Genomic DNA, 21,310 nt, shown 5'->3' with positions numbered 1-21,310 from the left:
CAGTTCACTGTGCCATCCACAAATAAGGTTAAAGCACTATCATTTAAAGAAGAAGCCATATGTGACCACTATCCAGAAATGCTGCTGTCTTCTCTGAGCAAAAGCTCATTTAAAATGGACTGAAGCCAAATGGAAAACTGTTCTGTAGTCAGACAAATCAAAATTTGAAATTATTTTTGGAAAATATGGATGACACATCCTCCGGACTAAAGAGGAGAGGGACCATCAGGCTTGTTATCAGTGCTCAGTTCAAAAGCCTGCATCTCTGATGGTATGACGGTGCATCAGTGCCTATGGAATTGGCAGCTTGCCCATCTGGAAAGCCACCATCAGTGCTGAAAGGTATACACAGGTTTTTTTAAAACAAGACATGCTCCCATCCAGATGACATCTTTTTCAGGGAAGGCCTTGCATATTTCTGCAAGACAATGCTAAATGGTACTGCAACAGCATGGCTTCATGGTAGAAGAGTCTGGGTGCTGGCATGTGTGCAGTCCAGACCTTTCAATCTTTGGCACATCATAAAATAAAAAATAGAACAAAGATGACCCAGGACTGTCGAGCAGCTAGAATCCTATACCAGACAAGAAAGGCTTTGCATTCTGTTTTCATTTACACTTTACACCGCGTACCAAGTTTTTTGGGAATTAGGGTTGTAGCATCATGTGCCATTTGGTATTTTCTCAAGTCAGTTCCAGTCTTTGGATCACAAAGGATGCTTTAGCTGCACAAGCATTAAAATTGGAACCATCAACCACTGAAGATAATCAGTTCAGGCACTGCAGCGGCACACTGAGCAGCTTTACTTCACCAACACTAAACTTTGTGGACAAAAGTCACACTGAACCAACAAGTAATAGAAAAGGAATATTTAAATCTTCAACAGGATTTGTGCCGCTTTTTTTTTTTTTTTTAATTAAAACAAGTTTAAGAAAGAAGTTGAAATAATAAGTATGATGTGTATATGAACAAAGGGAAGACAAAAAAAAGTGCTTTGTTAATCAGAGAGTGTTGTTGCATTAGTAGCAGGCAGAAATGACACACACCTGGCTGGCAACAATCATCTGAAAAAGTGCAAAGTTCACTTAATAAGTCCCTTATTCTCCTTTTTACAACCCAGCAATTACATTTAAAGACTCATGGAAAAGACTCATGTATTCTAGCTCAACTGTCCTGAATTGTATGAAATACTGTGTCTGTTCTTTTTTTTCACCTGTTTTGCAGACACGGGGCATTTTTTATAGTTACTGTGTTGGACATCCTGTATCTTACACATATTTTAGGCTGTACGAGGGTACAGCTGTACGAAGGTGCAACAGCTTACTCTTCCTTTGGCTCGGTGAATGGCACCACCTTCTTGCCAGCTACAAACACCTCCGCTATGTTACGATCATCACCTGCCACAGAACAAGGAAGGGAGATCAGCATCAAGTAAATGGGTCAGAGTCACACTCTACTGAAATATTTTGGGAACCAAAAAAGTGTCACTCACCCAAATTCAAGAATTTTTCCAAAAGAATCTGAAATTCGAGAGATTATAATTATTCCAATTGGACTTCAATCTGAGTTTTTTTGTTTTGTCTTAATTTATTTCAACAGATTTATAGTGTCCCACTACCAACCTTTGGTTTCTCAGGCTGGATGAGGTCAATAGGCCCATCCTCAGCAGCTACATTAATCCTCAGGGCATCAAAGTCTTTGCCCACTTCAAAGTTCCCCGTTTGGTCATTCAGGGACAAGGCTACAGAAAAATAGACTTCATAAAATAAACTGTTCAACATAGGGACTGAACACTTGATATATTAATCATAATAATAATCATAATCATAATGCCTACTGCAGAACTACTCGTTTTGAATGGCATGTGTATCTTACCTTGGCTGCCTCCCAGTGTGGCTAGTTTGAACACCTCCTCAAAACTGAGTGTTACGTCATGTGCTGGGTCCTGGATGGTCAAGACTTTAGATGCATCCAGAGTTCTCCTCACGGCATCGAGCACAGAGGCAGAATAGCCTCCAGCCACATCTGATGCAGCGCCACAGACACAGACAGGATGGGGCATTGAAATATAAAATATGAAAAGCAAGCACTTCCTTTGTATAGCTTTCTGACATGTGAAATCAAAGCGCCTATCAAATTAAACTTTTTAACCAACTTTGAGCTTGATTTTAAACTTTTACGCTGACCTGCGTGCCAAACCTCTCAGCTGACTGTCCTAAATGAACCATAAAAATGAGTGGTGCAATGTTTCAGTGTAACAGTGTGCACTAGTATGGGGAGTTTACAAAAGCTTAATCACCAAACATCATTACTTCTTTATAGTGTAAAGAAATGGTCTGTTTGCAGAAGTTTGCAGAATATTTAGAATTACACTTGCTCTGCTCCCACCTGTTCCCAGCCCCAACTTCACATTGTGCTTCAGGACATTGCGGACATTTAACACTCCACTGCACAACCTGAAAAGAAAGTGAGAGAGTGAGAGATGGCAATCAAACTGTAAATAAATATTACAGGGAATATTGTTTTACTGCCAGGTGATTATTATTTCAGGACTATTACTACTGACCTATTTAAGGTTTAAATTGAAATCCTTTTAATGCTCGTACAACCTAATTCTACATATATATACACACACACACACACACTCAATCAGATATAGTTCAAGAAACTATCAGGTACTTACGAAAAGTTGGAATTGGGACAGTGGGACAAAGATGCTCCTGTCTCTCTGAATAGAGCCAACTCTTCATCACTGAGGTAGCACCCATGGGCCATCACTGTCTGTGAAGCATCAGTGGTTATCAGTATTTATATCATTTTTGGTGCAAAAAAGTCTGTGCGGAGGCAGGGGCGTGCTGACCTTGTCAGTGAGCAGGTTGTATTTGTGATAGACATCTGTGTAAGACTCTGAATCAGGAAACAGCTCCTTCACAAGCTTCACTTCCTCCACATTTTCACTGATATGACTCTGACAACAAAAAGCGCACATCAGACAGAGCAGCAGCACAGTTATTGCATTATGCCATATGTTAGTCTGTAATATTTGTATGTGTGTATTTATTTTATTATCTAAATGCCTAAAGGTCCAACTGTTGTCACCAGTTCTGATGTGTATTATATTGTCTGTTAAGGTCTAGATGTTTTTGTAGTAGTGTCACTTGGGCACCAGGGGGCAGAGGTTGTAGACTGGTTGTTTACCCTGTTTGAGGAAGGCCTTAGGGGCACAGGTGTAGGGAATCAGAGCCAGGAGGATGCAGTACAATTTTTCAGCCATGTGTGGTTGTTGGTTCTGAAGGTTATGCCATGTTTTTAATCCTTTTTTTGCACTTTTAAAGCTTTTTTTTTTTTAATCTCTTAATCATGCACTCAAGATTTTGTGGTTTTAAGTTTTAGACGATAAAGTGTTCAAATTATTGGACATCTCAGACCTCAGTTTTTTCCACCACAAAGCACTGGGAATGGATTCAGATTCCCTCAAGTGGCCTTTTGGTGGTTTAATTGCCACCATACCAACATTAGATTGTCTCTGTGGAAAAAGTCGCCTGTAGACACAGCCTAGTTTGGTTGCTACAGCAAACTCACCTGAATGTGCAGGTTGTTATTTTTAGCAATTTCTCCCAGCTGTTTAAGCAAAGCTCCTGTGCAGGATGGAGCGAAACGGGGAGTCACCACAGGCTTCACTAAAGGGTACTACCCCAGAGGAGGTAAGAAGAAACAGACAGTCAGAAAACTTGTTTTTTCTTTCTTCTTACATCTTTGAATAGTCCAATTTATTCCTGTTCATGCTTATTATAGAATCTTACCTTTTTGTTCAGGAGTTCTTTAATGAACCTTCAGAGAGCAAAATAACAATTTAGCTTATTTATTGGTGGCAGCCACATTCACAAATATGAAAATTCATCCATTTTTGCAACTGAAACTTCTACTCATAACAGATCTGCTGGTATTTGTGGTTAATAAGTTACCAACATATTTATGGGGTTTTAATTAGATATGTTTAGCATATTTTAATGTGTAATTCTGTTAGACTGGGACCTTAAATTTTAGACTGTGAGGAATCCTAATTCCTGATTCCAAGTTATGCCACAAGGGAGCAGCCCCTTGCTAGTGAGAAGGGTTTTGGGGGGCACCAGTTCTCGTCTTAAGACTGGCAAAAACGAGAGATCAAAACACTTAGTAAGAAATAAAATCTGCTACTAATAAAAACTGCCATACCAAGTACAGGTTAAACCCTTCCTGTAGTTTGCTTTGTTAGGATGTTTTTTTTTGTTTTTGTGCTTTGAAACTGAGCATCTAGATGCTACTGCTAACTGAGGGATTTATGATTCTGTTGATCATGTACAGCAACTTTCACTACTACTGATATTTATTTAGACTCTTTCCCTCCAAGTAATCTTTGAATTAACTAAAATAATCACTTCCTCCAAACCGTCATTGTGTCTTTTAGGCCCCATTCCAAGAACACTGCTCAAAGAAATCCTACAATGCTTCGCTCTTAAATATGATCAATCTATCTTTATTAATGGGTTACATATCACAAGCCCTAAAATGCCATCACTTGACCCAGCTGTCTTAACTAATTATAGGCTGATCTCCAACCTTCCTTTTTATCTAAAATATGATTGAAAGAGTAGTTGTAAAACAGTCAACTGATCGTCTGCAGAGGAATGGTTAATTTGAAGAGTTTCAGTACGGAATCAGAGGAGTGGACAAATATCCAACCAGAATTATGTCAGAAGCTGGTTGATGGTTAACAAAAGAATCTGGGCAAGGTGCAACAAGCAAAGGGAAATTTAACCAAATATTATTGGTGACTGACCACAACTGTAGTTAAACAGATGATGTCTTCATTGCAGGTTGCAATGAAGACATCATCTGTAACCAGTTAAGCTAATTTTTTAAAAGCTTATCATTACATTGTCCATATGGCGCTAATATTACTGTCAATGATATCATCAGATTATTTCCCCAATTTTTTTTTTATATGGCTTTAATCTGTGACACATTTGACTTCTATCTGGAAAAAATCTGTAGCAATGTATCAGACATAATAGCTTGAAGTCCTGAAACTGGCTCCTCTCTGTTGCAGACTGAATAAATACAGTGTAATTAAACTTGTTCTCTCATGAACTTTCCTCACAGTGGAAGAACTGCCTTGTTCTTATTTGGACAACACCCAACACTCAGCATTATGGTGTTGAATAAATGCTACAATTAAACATATGAAATAGTCAGCACCCACCAGCAAGTCTCGTCTTGAGACTCCTGCAAGGTCTCTTTGTAATGTTCCACCGAATTGTTCCTGTCCATGCACACCTTGCCAACCAAGGCACGCTGTCCAAAGTCATCTGCAAGAAAAGCATCAGTGAGTAAACAGGAACAGAAGTAAACATTAATCCATTTCATTTCCTTGATATCAAAGCTGTAACTGGGTTCATTTTTAAGGAAGAAAAAACTATGCCCACACAAGATCACAAGGGGTCTAAGTGTTGTGGATGTTGCTTGTGACCCTGAAGATATACAATAATTTAAATGAGAATGAGAATACTGCTTTACCATCCGTCTGACTTTTGCTATCAGTTACATATAAAAATGTTAACATTTTCCTAATTAGTTTATGGGCTCGATCACAAGTTTCAAGCTTATATAATACAACATGATGTTCCTTTCATGAATGATGACACACCATGGAATGTTTTAGGGTGTTGCTTGCCACTGACAAGTTGTTAATCTTTGGTTTGGAAATACTGCAACATGCCTCTGTTCAACAGTTGCTGACAAACAGGAACAGCTACCCAGAGCAGGACAAAGTTAAGGGTTCAGTGCCCCTGTTTGCGCAAAATGACTCTAAAGCTTACAACAGCAGGTTTTGATGCATTAGTGTTACATCATTGCAAATTCATGCGAGCATGCGTTCAGTATTACATAATATGCAGGAAGAAGATAAGCTTAAGGTATAAAGGTGAAGGATCATTTCTGTACAGTGTGCACGATACATTTCATTTGAGTGAAGAAAGACAGCTTATTACACACACACACACACACACACACACACACACACACACACACACACACACACACACACACACACACACACACACACACACACACGCACTAAACTCCCAGTCAATGTCAATGTGACAGATAGAAAACAATGAAGCGGGCTAATGATTAAATATCAATATTTAGCTCAAAGCATATGCTTATTAAAAAAAATAAAAGCATGTGCTTATTAAAAAAAATAAAAGCATATGCTTGTGCGTGTGCTTTAGTATGAGAGATCTTACTAGCAATCTGGCCCAACAAGAGAGAGGCTTCAGTATGGATTGTAGCAAAGTAACATGCGGTGGTTGTTCCATTTCTCAGGGTTCTTCTCTGTAAAACACAAGGATCATATCGTGGGATTAAGACCAAATTCAACATTGCTGAGTCCCTCAAATTACAGGCTCACAAATGGACCTAAAATGGACATGATTGGAATCTGGGCCTATTCAACTGGTGCTGACATAACTGTCGTTTCTGAGACTTGACTTTCCAAATCTGTACTGGACAAAGATGTGACAATTCAGGGATTTAACATTTATCGCTCAGACCGTCCCAGGAAAGGCAGTGGTGTGGCAGTTTATGTGAAGGCGTGTCTGGCTTGTTTTCTAGATCTGTACCTAAGCAATTTGAAATTGTGGCCTTAAGTATTGTAGCGATTCTCTTAGTTAGAGAGCGTGTTGATGTTGTGGGATTTCGGACTGTTCGGGAGGTTCGTGAAGGCAGCATGGAGAGAGAGAGAGACCGAGAGCTTGCCTGTGTGTGTGTTGTTGCTGTTCCGCTGTTGTTGTTGTGGTTGGCGTGGCTGTGGCCTACAGCAGCCGTTTTTCTGCTAATAAAGACGACCTTTGTTGTGAATATCGCCGACTGTGGAAGTGTGTTTACAACGTTACGTTGGTGTCAGAAGTCAAACTGCTAACCGTCGGCTAGCCCTGCTTCGGCTACCTCAGTTGACAGCCTGCGCTAACTATGGCAGCGCAGCGAGATGTGGCCGGGGCCCGCCCGAAGATCAAGAGAGAGGCTATGGACAGTGACTTTGGGGGCACGCTGGGTCCTGAGGGAGCGGACAGTGCCGGAGAGCGTTTGGCCCGCCTCAGACGGACTGCCAGAGGCCTGGCGGCCGCCGCTGGCTTTAGCCCATCGACTGCAGGAATATACGCGGGCGCGGAGACGCCCGCCCCGAACAGCGCGGGGCCCGTGCTTGGCGATAGTGGCGCCCGGCCCTGCCAGGCAAATGTGAAAACCCCCAAGTACTCCGGTAAGGCTGACTGGGAGGCCTTCCATGCTCAATTTGAACTGTTAGCGCATGCTGGGGCCTGGTCCAAAGACACTAAAGCACTCCAGCTAGCCTTGTGCCTCACTGACGACGCTTTGGCATGCCTGCTGCTGCTTAGCCCAGCGGAGAGGGGTGACTACAGGGCTCTGGTTGGTGCTCTGCAGCGGCGGTTTGGGCAGTGTGGCCAGCCTGCTGTCCTGCGGTCCGAACTGACGAGTAGACGGAGACAACCGGGTGAGCCGCTTCGCGCTTTGGCTAATGACATTGAGATGCTAGCGAAGAAAGCATATGCCCACATGCCCATCGACGTGCAGAACGAGCTGGCCAGAGACCAGTTCATCCGCGCCATTATCCCTGGTGAGCTGCGCATCCAGACTCAACTTTCCCACCCCCGCAATCTGCACGAGGCCCTGGAGATGGCCTTGGAGAGGGAGGCCGTGGTGGCTTCTGCGGGGTGCGACCATAGCGAGTATGACCCGGTGGTGAGGGCTGAGGTGCCGGAGGCCCCGGGCCAGGGGGTGCCAGCTTGGGCGGCCGAATTGACCGAACTGGTTCGAGGCGTGTCTCTACAATCTTCACGCCGCGGTGCTCGTCCTCGCCGAGACCCTCCTGTTTGCTGGACGTGCGGACAGCTGGGCCACATCAGCGTGCGATGCCCAGACCGTGCCGGTGTTCAGGGAAACGCCTCAGGGCCTGCGTAGGCGGGACGGCGCAGGCCCCCTCTTCTGTGTCCCAATCCGCCGGGGCGCCGGTGGACAGAGCCCAACGGTACAGCTGGGGGTGCGGGGCTCAGCTCCCCCCAGAAGCAGACGACAGCACAGAGTCCGCGAGGGTGGTGGGCTGGACGCGTGCAGGGGATTTTTGTCACATCCCCATCACCCTGGCAGGGGCTCCGTGCACAGCTCTGGTTGACACTGGCTCCACTGCGACCTTGATGAGACCTGACGTGGTGCCGGTAGGAACCCAGTTGGAACCAACTACAGTAAAACTGCGTACAGTGACTGGTGAGTTAGCCCCGATGTTGGGAAAAGGACTGGTCCCTATTCAGGTGGGGGGCCTGGGAGTGAACTTGGAGGTGTGGGTGGCAGCGGTGCAGGACGTTTGCATATTAGGCCTGGACTTTCTGCGGGCCTCACAGAGTGTCTTAGACCTGGGGAATAACACGCTGACCTTTCCAGGGGGCCCCATGGTTGACCTGGTGCGCCCCGCACAGGCCCCGAACCTACACCCGCCAAAGTCGAGAGCAGCGGGGGTGCACCATGAGGCACACCTTCCGCCCCGATCTACCCCCCTGCACCCCTGTCCCCTGACCCTGATTTAGCCACCGTGGTGGGTTCTCCTGCCTCAGACCAGCACACTGTAATGGGGGAGGGGGATAGACTGGCAGTAGTGAGGGACATATGGACACGTAGCTGCCAAGATTTAGATCATCCACAGCGGGAGGAGCTGTGGCAGGTGCTGCTGGAGTTCAAGGACATTTTTGCTCTGTCAGAAGACGAGGTAGGCTTAACTCACCTCCTGCAGCACGACATTGACACGGGAGATGCACGGCCTGTGAAGTCACGCCCTCGCCGCCTCCCCCTGGCGCATCAGGCTGCGGCTGATAGTGCGATCGGGGAGATGCTCAGGGCTGGCGTCATTGAACCCTCCGACAGCCCCTGGGCCTCGGGGGTTGTGATGGTTAAAAAGAAGAAGAGCCCCAAAATGAGATTCTGTGTCGATTTTAGGCCGTTGAACAGTGTGACTAAGAAAGACTCATACCCGCTGCCCCGCATCGATGAGTGCCTGGATTTGGTTTCCGGCTCTTCCTGGTTCTCCTCGCTGGACCTGCGTAGCGGGTATTGGCAAGTGCCCCTCAGCCCCGCAGCCAGACCAAAGACTGCTTTCAGCACAGGCAGGGGGCTGTGGCAATTCCGTGTTCTCTGCTTCGGCCTATGCAATGCGCCGGCCACGTTTGAAAGGTTGATGGAAAAGGTGCTGGCCGATATTCCCCGACAGGAATGTTTGGTCTACTTGGACGACATCCTGGTCCACGGAAGTTCCTTCGAGGCAGCTCTGGCATCCCTGCGGCAGATTCTACAGCGGATAGCGGCAGCGGGCCTGAAACTCCACCCTGATAAGTGCTGCTTTATGAGGAAAGAGCTGGAGTTCCTGGGACACAAAATCAGGGGTGAGGATATCAGTACGCTGGAGGAGAAAGTGCAGGCGGTGAAGGACTGGCCAACCCCCACAAACTTGAAGGACTTAAAGAGCTTCCTTGGTCTGGCGTCCTACTACAGGCGGTTTGTAAGGGGGTTCTCCTGTATTGCTGCGCCCCTGTTCCGCCTGCAGAAAAAGGATAGTGACTTTGACTGGTCAGCAGGATGTGAACAGGCTTTTGAGCGGCTGAAAAACGCCCTAACAGAATCTCCCACCCTCGCCACCCCGGACCCCAGTCTGCCGTTTATTCTAGACACAGATGCCAGCGATGTCGGAATGGGGGCAGTGTTGAGCCAGGTGGGGCCAGCGGGGGAGAGAGTGGTGGCGTACTTCAGCAGAACCTTTAATAAGGCTGAACGACGCTACTGTGTGACGCGAAGGGAGCTCCTGGCCATAGTACGGGCAATAAGTCACTTCAGGTACTACCTTTGTGGCCTGCCCTTCACTGTCCGGTCAGACCATTCAGCCTTGCAGTGGCTAATGGCGTTTAAGGAGCCAGAGGGGCAGATTGCACGCTTGCTGGAGGAATTAGCGCCATACGTCTTCGAAGTGAAGTACCGAGCGGGGGCTCACCACGCCAACGCAGATGCCATGTCCCGCCGCCCCTGTGCTCCAGCTGGTTGCCGGTACTGCGAAAAGCGGGAAGCCCGGGAGGAGGAGCTCCGGGCTGGGGGAGAGCATGATTCCGGGTGTAGCGGAGGTGAGCTGGCCTGCAGAGTGGCACAGGTGATTGACCCGCTCGAGTGGAGAGCGCAACAGGAGCAGGATGTTGACCTCCGGCCAGTGCTACAATGGGTGGAGTCTGGTCAAAGACCGCAGTGGAGCGGAGTGGCTGGATACTCACCTGCAACTAAAGGACTGTTTGTGAAATTTTCAGCTCTCCGAGTAAAGGACGGAGTGCTGCAGAGAGCCTGGAAGGAGCCAGCTACGGGGGAGGAGAGGTGGCAGGTGGTGGTCCCCAGGGCCCTGAGGGAGGCAGTTTTGAAGGCCTCCCACGGAACCGCCGGGGTGGGGCATTTTGGAGTTTCCAAAACCCTTCGGCGGCTCCGGCAGAGTTTCTACTGGGGGCAGCTCAGGAGGGATGTTGAGGACTTTTGCCGCCGGTGTGACCTCTGTGCAGCGCACAAGGGTCCCTCAGACCAGTCCCGGGCCCAGCTACAGCAGTTAGCAGTGGGAGCCCCGATGGAGAGAGTAGCAGTGGACGTGATGGGGCCTTTTCCACGCACAGACAGAGGAAACCGTTATGTCTTAGTTGCCATGGACTACTTCACAAAATGGCCGGAGGCATATGCCATACCCGACCAGGAGGCGGAGACGGTGGTCGACAGGCTGGTGGAGGGCATGTTTGCCAGGTTCGGGATGGCAGAAACCATTCACAGTGACCAGGGAAGGAACTTTGAGTCGGCTGTTTTCTCTGTCATGTGTGAGCGCTTAGGGATGCGAAAGACCCGGACGACACCGTTACACCCGCAGAGTGATGGGCTCGTCGAGCGCTTCAACAGGACCCTGGCGAAACAGCTGGCCATCCTCACTGCAGAGCACCAGCGTGATTGGGACATGCATCTCCCCCTTGTTTTGTTGGCGTATAGGTCCGCTGTGCAGGATTCCACCTTGTGTACGCCTGCCCTGCTCATGCTGGGGCGAGAGCTACGGACGCCAGCGGAGATGGCACTGGGGAGGCCTCCGGACGCTCCGGTAGTCGTACCGGGTCCGGAATACGCCAGGAGACTGCAGGACCGGCTGGAGTCGGCCCATGCTTTTGCCCGTGATCAGCTGGAGAAAGCGGGAATGAGACAGAAAAGGAATTATGACTTGAGGGTAAAAGGGAAAGACTTCAGGGCCGGTGACCTTGTGTGGGTGTACAGCCCGAGGAGGAAGAAAGGCCGGTGCCCTAAGCTGGACTGCCACTGGGTGGGGCCTTGTGTAGTGGTAGAGAAGCTGGGGGAAGTGGTGTACAGGGTTCAGCTGCCGACTAGGGGGAGACGAGTGGCCCTTCATAGAGACAGGCTGGCTCCATATAAGGGTGATGTGCGCCCAGTCCAGTCAACCCCCCTGAGAAATGAAACAGCCACAGCCCCAGGCTCACTGACTGTGCCCCCTTCTACTGCCCCACAGCTTCCTCCACTTTTGCACCCCATCCCAGATCAAAAGCAGGGTGCTGCAGGACAGCAGACACAGCCCCAAGTGTCGTCTACAAGGGGGCTGCAGAGGCAGAGAAGACCCCCAGGTCACCTCAGAGACTTTGTACGGGATCCCTCGGGGCGAGGGATTTAGTGAGGGGGGGCAATGTAGCGATTCTCTTAGTTAGAGAGCGTGTTGATGTTGTGGGATTTCGGACTGTTCGGGAGGTTCGTGAAGGCAGCATGGAGAGAGAGAGAGACCGAGAGCTTGCCTGTGTGTGTGTTGTTGCTGTTCCGCTGTTGTTGTTGTGGTTGGCGTGGCTGTGGCCTACAGCAGCCGTTTTTCTGCTAATAAAGACGACCTTTGTTGTGAATATCGCCGACTGTGGAAGTGTGTTTACAACGTTACAGTATTAATCTGTTTGGAAACCAGTCTTTAATTGTTGTTGGCTGTTATCGGCCCCCATCTGCTTCTCCTGAAGCACTATCTTTTTTAGTTCAACTTTTGTCTCATGTGCATTTTAATGAAATCATTCTGGTAGGTGATTTTAACTGGGACTGGCTCTCCTCTGTGTCTGATGATGTTAAAGTGCATTGTTTGTTTTTTAATCTAACCCAAATTATTAAAAGTCAGACACGGCTGAATCCCAAATCCCCAGATAAATCATCTCTTATTGATCTTTTTTTTTAACCAATATGCCACATAAATTTTCCACATCAGCAGTTTTTGTCAATGATTTGAGTGATCACTGCATGGTGGCCGGTGCTGTGAGGAACATGAAACTTTCACGCTCTAAGCTCCGCATTATCACAAAAAGAAACTTAAAGCTTTTTTAGTGAGCAAGCTTTTCTTTATGATTTGATGGATTTTAACTGGGGTCGTATTACACTGATCGACAATGTCGCTTTAGCTTAGGAATATTTTTATAAGAGTTTTATCTACTTTGTGGACAAATACGCTCCTTATCACCGGGTCAGACTTAAAGGTCGGGACAGCCCCTGGTTCAATTCTGAACTGGCGGGTCTCCTACATGAGAGGAACCAGGCCCGGGCAGCCCGAGGAACTCTGATGCTGACTGGCTACATTTTCGTCAGCTGCGTAATAGATTCACTGCCTCCATTAGGAAGGCGAAACGCGATTACTTTTTGGCCTCAAGTCACACATTGACCACCTGTTAAAGAAACTGAGGCTGAAACTGGGGTTCTTGTTCAGAAACAGATCATGTTTCCCTTTTGCTGCCTTGTTGCTGCCACTTTTTTACCCCACCTGGGCTATGCTGATATCATTTATATGAATGCCCCTGCTCATTCTCTCTGCCAGCTGGACTCAATTTATCATGGGGCATTAAGATTTATAACTGGTTGTAAGCCCCTAACACACCACCACACTGGTTAACTGGTCCTCAGTGACCTCACGCAGGATGGTTTCATTTTATCTATAAATCTGTTTCTGGTTTAGTCCGTTTGTATTTATCAAACTACATGCTATGTAAACAAAGTAGTCACAAATTGCATTCTCAGAAAATTATTACCTTCGTTGTTCCATCAGCTCATACTGAGCTTGGAAAAAAGGCTTTCTCCCTTTCTGCTCCATCTTCATGGGACACACTACAGAAGGACTTACAGCTCTCCCATTTTGCCCATTGACTTTAAAATACATATAAACAGTTTTGTCACATCATCACTGGGACCTTGTCCTGGTTTTAATATCACTGTGTAAACATTTGGCATTTTACTTACTATTTATTGTATTATTTTATTGTTGTAAATTTATTATATTTTTGGAAACAGGTCTCTCTTGCAAATGAGATGCTGATTCTCAATGGGGCTACTTGTATAAATAAAGGTTAAGTAAAAAAAAAGAAAAAGAAAACAACAACTTGTAACTGATGACATTTTGATGGCCACTTATTTTTCCATGTCAGTAAACTCACCACAATTTGAGTGTAGACCTTGCGGGCAAACTCCAAGTCCTTAAAGCGTGACTCCACAGATGGATGTGAGTGTCTACCAGACCCGGCATGAAGAACTCACTGGAATACAGCAAGCCATAAAAGTGCTTTAAATATATGGTTATTATACCCTATGCAAGAAATCACCTTCTTTCAGTGCAGAGATGCACATCTTTATAATCATATGTGTGGAGCTATATCACAAGCTTTAATGTGACTTATTGAAGTCACATCACATGCTATAACTATGATTAAAAATTTCAACATATCCAGTAACTTATTGATATAATAAACTTACTGTTGTGCCAGTTGAGTGACATCAGATGGCTTGAATCCAAAGGTCTGAGACACTTTTTCTAACTCCTTGCCTTCCCTGATAAAAGCAATCTGATATGTAGCAGAATAGAAATCAGGAGTTAATGGTATACCTGCAGAAAAGTGCTTACAAATAAGTAAAAGAGCTGAGAACTCTGGAAGAAAGGAAAACATCATCAAACTGTTGTATAATTTTAATATGTTTAGCTTCTACTGTATTTTGATCAGCCATTTAATAATGTATTTATTCATACAGAACAACCGAGTCTGTTCTTCTCTGGGCATAAAGAAAATGTATATTAAAAGTTATATATCCTTTTTAAAAAATATATATATATATATATACACATATATATATCACACGCTGTAATCAGATAGGTAGACCTACTGGAGGAGTATAATGGTAAGTGTTTTGTATCAGGGGATTTACTGTTGGCCACACTGTCAAAGTTGCTCAGCAACAGCACACAAGAAAAAAATAAAACAGCATAGCATACTAAAACAGACTTACGCCATAAAACGTACCCGATTTAATTATTTTCCATTGAAAATCATCAGAATATCTATCAAATGTAAAATGCAAAAGTGTATTTTTGATATTCTGGAGTACCGCAAACCTTTCCCTGTGTATCTACTCCCAGGAGCGCATCTTCCAGCGTTTGTAGCGCAGTTTGTTGAGTCGAGTGGACAAATGTGCCCCTGTACACAAACGCTATTGGGGTGTCGGGTCGGTCAGAGGTTGCCATATCTTCTCCAGGTAAGTCGCGCTGCAGCAGTGAGATACCGCCTGCAGCGGGAGCGACCCAGGGTTATGTCCACTGGCAGTGCCAAACACCACCTGACAGCAGAGGTCTTGAGCAGCCAATGAGAGGACAGGGTGTAGGTGCTTGTTGGGAATGTCACGTTGTCTTCAGACACGACAGCGTATGAACTTAATGAGGAATTAGCTGTTTTACGTTTATTTTACTCACACGTGCCTCAAACCGAGGTGCGGTGCGTCAAAGTAGGTTACCCAAGTTCAGGGAATAAAATCGATCCCGAAGCAGCGCCGCAACTTACACGATCCCTCATTTCTCTTGCGCAAAGTCGGACATAATCAGTTCTTTTCAAAAAGACATAAAATAAAAACCTTATTCAGCATCAGTTCATCTTAGAGAATGGCAGCAACGTGTTTTATTGTCACTGAGTTAAAATATTTAAATGAAACCAAGAGTTTAGCGGCTCAGATGGCTTAAATATCTGATCTGAGACCTGTAAAAGTCTCTCCGATTAAGGGTGTTTGAGTTCCATGAGTTTTATGGTTTCATAATTATAATATTTAAGTTAATGAAATTGAGACAACATTTGATAATAAGTACTCCAGAGAAGAAAAGCAATCAGTCTTGGCGTCTTTTATTTTTAAAAAATACAACATATAATTTCAGACGAATGCAAAAATATTATTAATCAGAAACATATCATGACCTGAGAAAGAGAACCATCAACCAGTCTACAGTTGTGCTCGTCCATATACTCATCAGAGGCATCAATGTCATGGCCATTTTGGGCGTTGAATGATTTCTTTGAACTGTTCTTTTTCCAGGGTGGAATTACTGCGCAGCATCTTGTTTTTTGATTTTTAGCTCAGCTTTTAACTCAGTTCAGCCACACATTCTCCTTAAAAAGTTGGTGCAGATGAATGTAAACCTGTTTTTAATTAGGTGGTATCACTCTTTCCTTACCATTAGGCCGCAGCAAGTCAAATTCAACTCCACTCTTTCAGATACATTGGAGGGCAGCACTGGTGCCCCTCCAGGGGTGCGTCAGTTCGCCATTCTTGTTCACCTTGTATACAAATGACCGTGGGTTCTGAGCCAAATCAGCACATTGTGAAGTTTTCCAATGACACTGTCATTCTCAGTCTGCTCACCAAGGATTCCAGTGAATCCCCCCACAGAGCTGCTGCTAGAGTCGTGGCCTGGTGTGATAAGCATTAACTTCACATAAATACCTGCAAGGCTGTTGAGATGCTGTTGGATCCCAGATCAGTTTTGTGCTCTTGGGGTACTGCCACCATGCCATTTTGTAGCAAGACAGCAGAATAACATATTTCCTGCACTTCTTGTAGCCCTGGACCCAATTACTGACCATTTGTGTTCAATATTATATTAAAACAGTCCAAAAGCAGGTCAAATCACATAAAAGCCTATGCCCTCTAGATTGGATACTTGCCCCACCCTCCTCAGTATCATGGATATGACATAGTTTTACAATGCGTATCATACTCAAATACAGCTTTATCTATCCATGAAGCCAGATGACACATCAATTAGTTAAACTGCAGGAAATGGTAAATGGACTAGTTCTTATATAGCACTTTTCTACTCAGTCTGAGCACTCAAAGCACTTATATCAAAGCACTTATACAACATTTACCCACGCACACCCATTCATACAAGCACTTCCAATATTAACTAAGCTAAGTGCTTTAATTATCTAACATTCACACACATTCACACTCTGACGGTTGCGTCAGAGAGCAACTTGGGGTTAAGTATCTTGCCCAGCCTGGAGTAGCCAGGAATCGAACTGCTGACCTTCCGATCAGTAGGTGACCTGCTCTACTGAGCTACAGCTACCCCTTAAAGAATATCTTAAAGACATAAAGACCAGGATGACCTCTAATTTCCTGCTTCTAAATTCAGATAAAACTGGAGTTATGGTACTCAGCCCCACAAATCTTAGAAACATGGTGTTTAACCAGATACTTACTCTGGATGGCATTACTTTGGCGTCCAGTAACACTGTGAGAAATTTTGGAGTAATTTCTGAGCAGTATATGTCCTTCAATGCACATATTAAGCAAATATATAGGATTGATTTTCTGTATTTGCTTAATATTTCTAAAATTAGAAACATCTCAGAGTGATGCTGAAAAGCTAATTAATACATTTAATACTTCTAGACTGGACTATTGTAATTCATTATTATCAGGCTGTCATCAAAGCTCCCCGAAAAGCCTTCAGCTGATTCAAAATGCTGCAGCTAGAATGCTGACAGGGACTAGAAAAAGAGAGCATATTTCTCCCATATTGGCTTCTCTTCATTGGCTCTCTGTTAAATCCAGAAATGAATTTAAAATTCTTCTTAATCTTGAATAATCAGGCTTACCTTAAAGACCTCATAGTAACGTATCATCCCAATAGAGCACTTCGCTCTCAGACTGCTGGCTTACTTGTGGTTCCTAGGATAATTAAGAGTAGAATGGGAGGCAGAGCCTTCAGCTTTCAGGCCTTTCTTCTGTGGAACCAGCTCCCAATTTGGATTCTCTATTTTTAAGATTAGGCTTAAACCTTTCCTTTATGATCAAGCTTATAGTTAGGGCTGGATCAGGTGACCCTGAACCATCCCTTAGTTACGTTATAACAGGCCTAGACTGTTGGTGGTTTCCTGTGCTGCACTGAGTGTTTCTTTTCATTCACCTCTTTTCACTCTGTTTATACCCCACTCTGCATTTAATCATTGGTTGTCATTAATCTCTGGCTGTCTTCCACAGCATGTCTTTTGTCCTGTCTCTCTCACAAACAGCTCCTTCCTCAGTCCAATAGAGAAGTTTTTCTCTACATGGAGGTGGAAGGTGTTTGACCACCAGCCCTACGCGAGGGAGAATATGCTGGAGGCAATGGAACACGCATGGGATAATGTTACTGCAGAGTCCTGTCAAGGCTGGATTTGGCACACAATGGGGGTTTTCCCCCCATTGCGTGGCATGAGATTGCATTGCCTGTGATTTGGGTGAGGTCCTCTGGCCAGACCACACACACAAACATGATGGTCCAGAATGAATCTGTTGTGCAGTGCTGTGCTTTTCATGTGTTTTTTATTTTTATTTCTTTTTTGTCTACATTCAGCATTGTCATATCACTCTGACTATGGCAGTGTTTGACTGTATAAACCTGGAATAAAAGAGGGGTAAAATACGAGAGTTTCCTGGCCAAAACGGGAGACTTGACAGGCAGGGTTCTAGCCAGAAATTTTTTTCAGCCTGGCACCAATATTGACCAAGGTGAATGTGTAATCTACATGGGAGCTGTTTTTTTGTGAACATATTTTATAGCAGGCACCAAACGCTTCTCAAATCATATGAATTTAACATGAAACTCTCACACGCACATGGTGTGCCTGCCAACGTAGGATGCAACATTAATCTCCCCACTCCAGAAACCTCTGTCACCATTAAACAATCTGATGTTACCAAACAAAGCATCCTCATCCACAGAGCACACCACATGGGTCTGAGTCCCCTGCACTCAGACACAAAAGCAAAGGACTTGAGGTAAATAAACACATAATATAAACGCAACTTTAGCTAAGGCATATTCAAGGTAAGACAAATTTCATAAGTGTCAGCATCCTTCACACAGTCATTCAGTCCTCATGGTGTTGCAGCATCCTCTTCAGGCGGCGGAGGTTGAATCTCACTGACTTGCTTCCCAATTGTGACTATGGCTGAAACCAACTTATGGGTGTTTATCCTGTTACGTCAGTAGACCAAAAACCAGCCAGCAACCAGATGACACCAGAATCCAATTCTTGTACTAAACACTGGGCCAGCACCCTCTCATGTGTTTCCATGGTCTTACTGTAGTACGGTAGTAGCAGATAAGTAATATCAATAATAGTGGGGGAGCTTTCAATGAGTGTCTTTTCTCAAAAATAGGGGTCACTGCTTATATAGAGTTTAATCTGTCCCTCAATTAGATGTTTTTTTTTTTTTTAATGCAAAGAAAACAATCTACAGGTTTGTAATTGTAATCTAGTCTGAGTCTTGTTGAGGTTGTATTTTGAAACTAGTCAATGTAAAACCTGGAAGGATGTCAAAGATCCTTTGTTTCTTTTAACTGATACGGGGTCAAGGATGTAACATGCTTGCTTACATGTGTCTCTGTGACTGCATTTGATCTTATCTAAGTGCTGCTGGTAACTTTTAAATGAGCATCTGATTAGGTGGGCTTTCAGTATTCGCTCACAGGCTGTTATTGACACTGAGCACCTGATCTTAGCCTCAGTGCCACCCAGATGCCACTTGGGTGGGTGGGGGAGATCACAGGTCTATGCTAGGCATGAAGCTGCATGCTCTACTGGACAACGTACTACATATTGTGCAATTATAAGGCAAATACATGGAGGTTGGACATACCGGGCATTGTCATTTAGGCTGACTTCACTGCAAAGACCCTGTAGTACATACAGTATGTGCTTGTTGCCGACATGTCTCTGGGGAGGGAAATATTCCTGTATCACAGCTGTTGAAGTAGGGCAGAAGAGAAGGAGTTAATCCTGCTGACTGGTCTGACTATACTGCACAGTATGTCAGCTACACTGTTAAAGTACTGCATGCTGTAGGTTCCACACTGAGCATTGTATGTATTCTGAAGGGGCCAGGAGGGAATGTGCTGAAGTAAAGCATGCAAACCTTGCGTACGATTTATGACTGGCTGTTTTGAACAAGCTCAAGTAAAGAAACTCAAATTATTTTGCTCACGTCAGATTCAAAATGGACTCCAAGGTTTAACTGAGCCCTCGCTATTTGAATGACATTCTGGTTTCTGTATACAGCAACACTTTTGACCCAGGCTGTCTCTTACGTGTCACCCTCGACCAAGTGGAAACTGGAAATTGCTGCAGGCCCTGCCCTTCCTTTCTACTGCTAAATTTCATCAGCCAGAGAACTGGAGGTGAGATGCTCATTACTACATCGTCCGACACCATGAGGTCTTGGGACCGTAATATGAAATGTGTTTTTGAAAGTATGTAGTTGATACTGTTTGACAAAATACAAATATTCTAGTGTACAACAGATGTACAAGAATAAAGCATTTGCTAAGCTCACAAATGCCATCTGTCCACTGTATGATATTTGGATTTTCTTTTTTTTTTTTTAAAGTTTGTTTGCAGTGTTAGCACTGTTGAGTTGTGGCAGGAGGATTTAACAAAAAAAAATGACTTGTTTTGACAACAGAAATTCCACATTAAATCCACTGAAAGTAGATTTCTTTTTACAGAGGCACGGTGGTTATTGAGAAACAAAATTTGCATTTTTAGTGTCTTTTGTGAACACGAGGATTTTATTTTATTTTACTTCTGATTTGGACATCTGACAATTGTTATTTGACAGAATTAAAAAACTGTGAACTGAGCCTGAAAGTAATTTTATACTTTATAAAAGTGCAATCTACGTATTTTGCTTTTAATTCATTAATTTTACACTTTTGCTACATTGTAAGTAAAAGAGCTGATATCTTTTTAGACAGCAAAAAGTTTAGTGCAATAAATTCATAACTTGAAAATAAACAAACCACCGCAAAGTGTTACAGTAACTATGAGAAATCAGAAAAAACTGATGTTATTAGTTTTAAAAGCTACTTCTGTGTCCATCAAACACTTAACAGCGTTTCTCAATCGCCAAAACACTAAACCCCATTCCCTAAAGCAAATTCACAGAAGCCTAAATGAATTTCTCGAATCACACACTCTTTTTGCCAAACCACAAACACAGTTCAGACACTTGGACACATCCGGTGCAAGTCAATCACTCTCTTTTGCGCAACAGCAAACACATTCTCAGTCACTAAACACACTTCACACATGTGTTGCTGAACCTTAAACAGTCTCAGTCATTTCACACGCGTGTTGAAAAATCATTGACAATGGCAGGAGAATCAGAACAAAACTCCAACATTGCTGTCAGCTGTTACACACAGCAACTCCCAATTGAACACACATTTGTCAAATGAAGTGTCCAGACCAGCTGGGCAGGATAAAAGTCAGTTTATTGTGCAGGTGGCGCATGTGCATCTACATGTGCATGCAGACACCTACAGAGAGGCAGAGGAGGAAAAGTGCGTGTGAGAGGTGGCGGACGAGGAGGAAGAGGACAAGGACGACGGAGAACCGTCATCACCGATGAGATTCGGGCAACCATTGTACACCAGGTCCTCGTCCGCGGGATGACAACGATGAAAGCAGGACAAAAGGTCCAACGTTTCGGGCACAGCTGCCCTTCTTCAGACAGATTTACTCAAGTCTGAAGAAGGGCAGCTGTGCCCGAAACGTTGCTTCCTCGAGGCTTTGTTAATACATTTTCTTCCAGGAGCTTCTCTGGTGTGCGGACTTTCTTTCTTCTCTTCATCGGCTCCCTGTTAAATCAGGAATAGAATTTATAATCCTTCTCCTCACATACAAGGTCTTGAATAATCAGGCCCCAGCTTATCATAAAGACCTTATAGTACTGTATCACCCCAATAGAGCGCTTCGCTCTCAGGCTGCTGGCTTACTTGTGATTCCTAGGATAATTAGGAGTAGAATGGGAGGCAGAGCCTTCAGGTTTCAGGCCCCTCTTCTGTGGAACCAGCTCCCAGTTTGGA

The 21,310-nt window shown here is 44.7% G+C and overlaps 1 pseudogene; it reads right to left on the bottom strand.

Moving 5' to 3' along the window:
- Positions 1-429: 429 nt before the first annotated feature.
- LOC115775987 (guanine deaminase-like) lies at positions 430-14,716 on the bottom strand (annotated as a pseudogene).
- Positions 14,717-21,310: the final 6,594 nt, after the last annotated feature.

This window comes from Archocentrus centrarchus, unplaced genomic scaffold, assembly GCF_007364275.1.
Source record: "Archocentrus centrarchus isolate MPI-CPG fArcCen1 unplaced genomic scaffold, fArcCen1 scaffold_26_ctg1, whole genome shotgun sequence".
Taxonomy (NCBI): Eukaryota; Metazoa; Chordata; class Actinopteri; order Cichliformes; family Cichlidae; genus Archocentrus; species Archocentrus centrarchus.
This window is presented reverse-complemented; position numbering and strand designations above follow the sequence as displayed.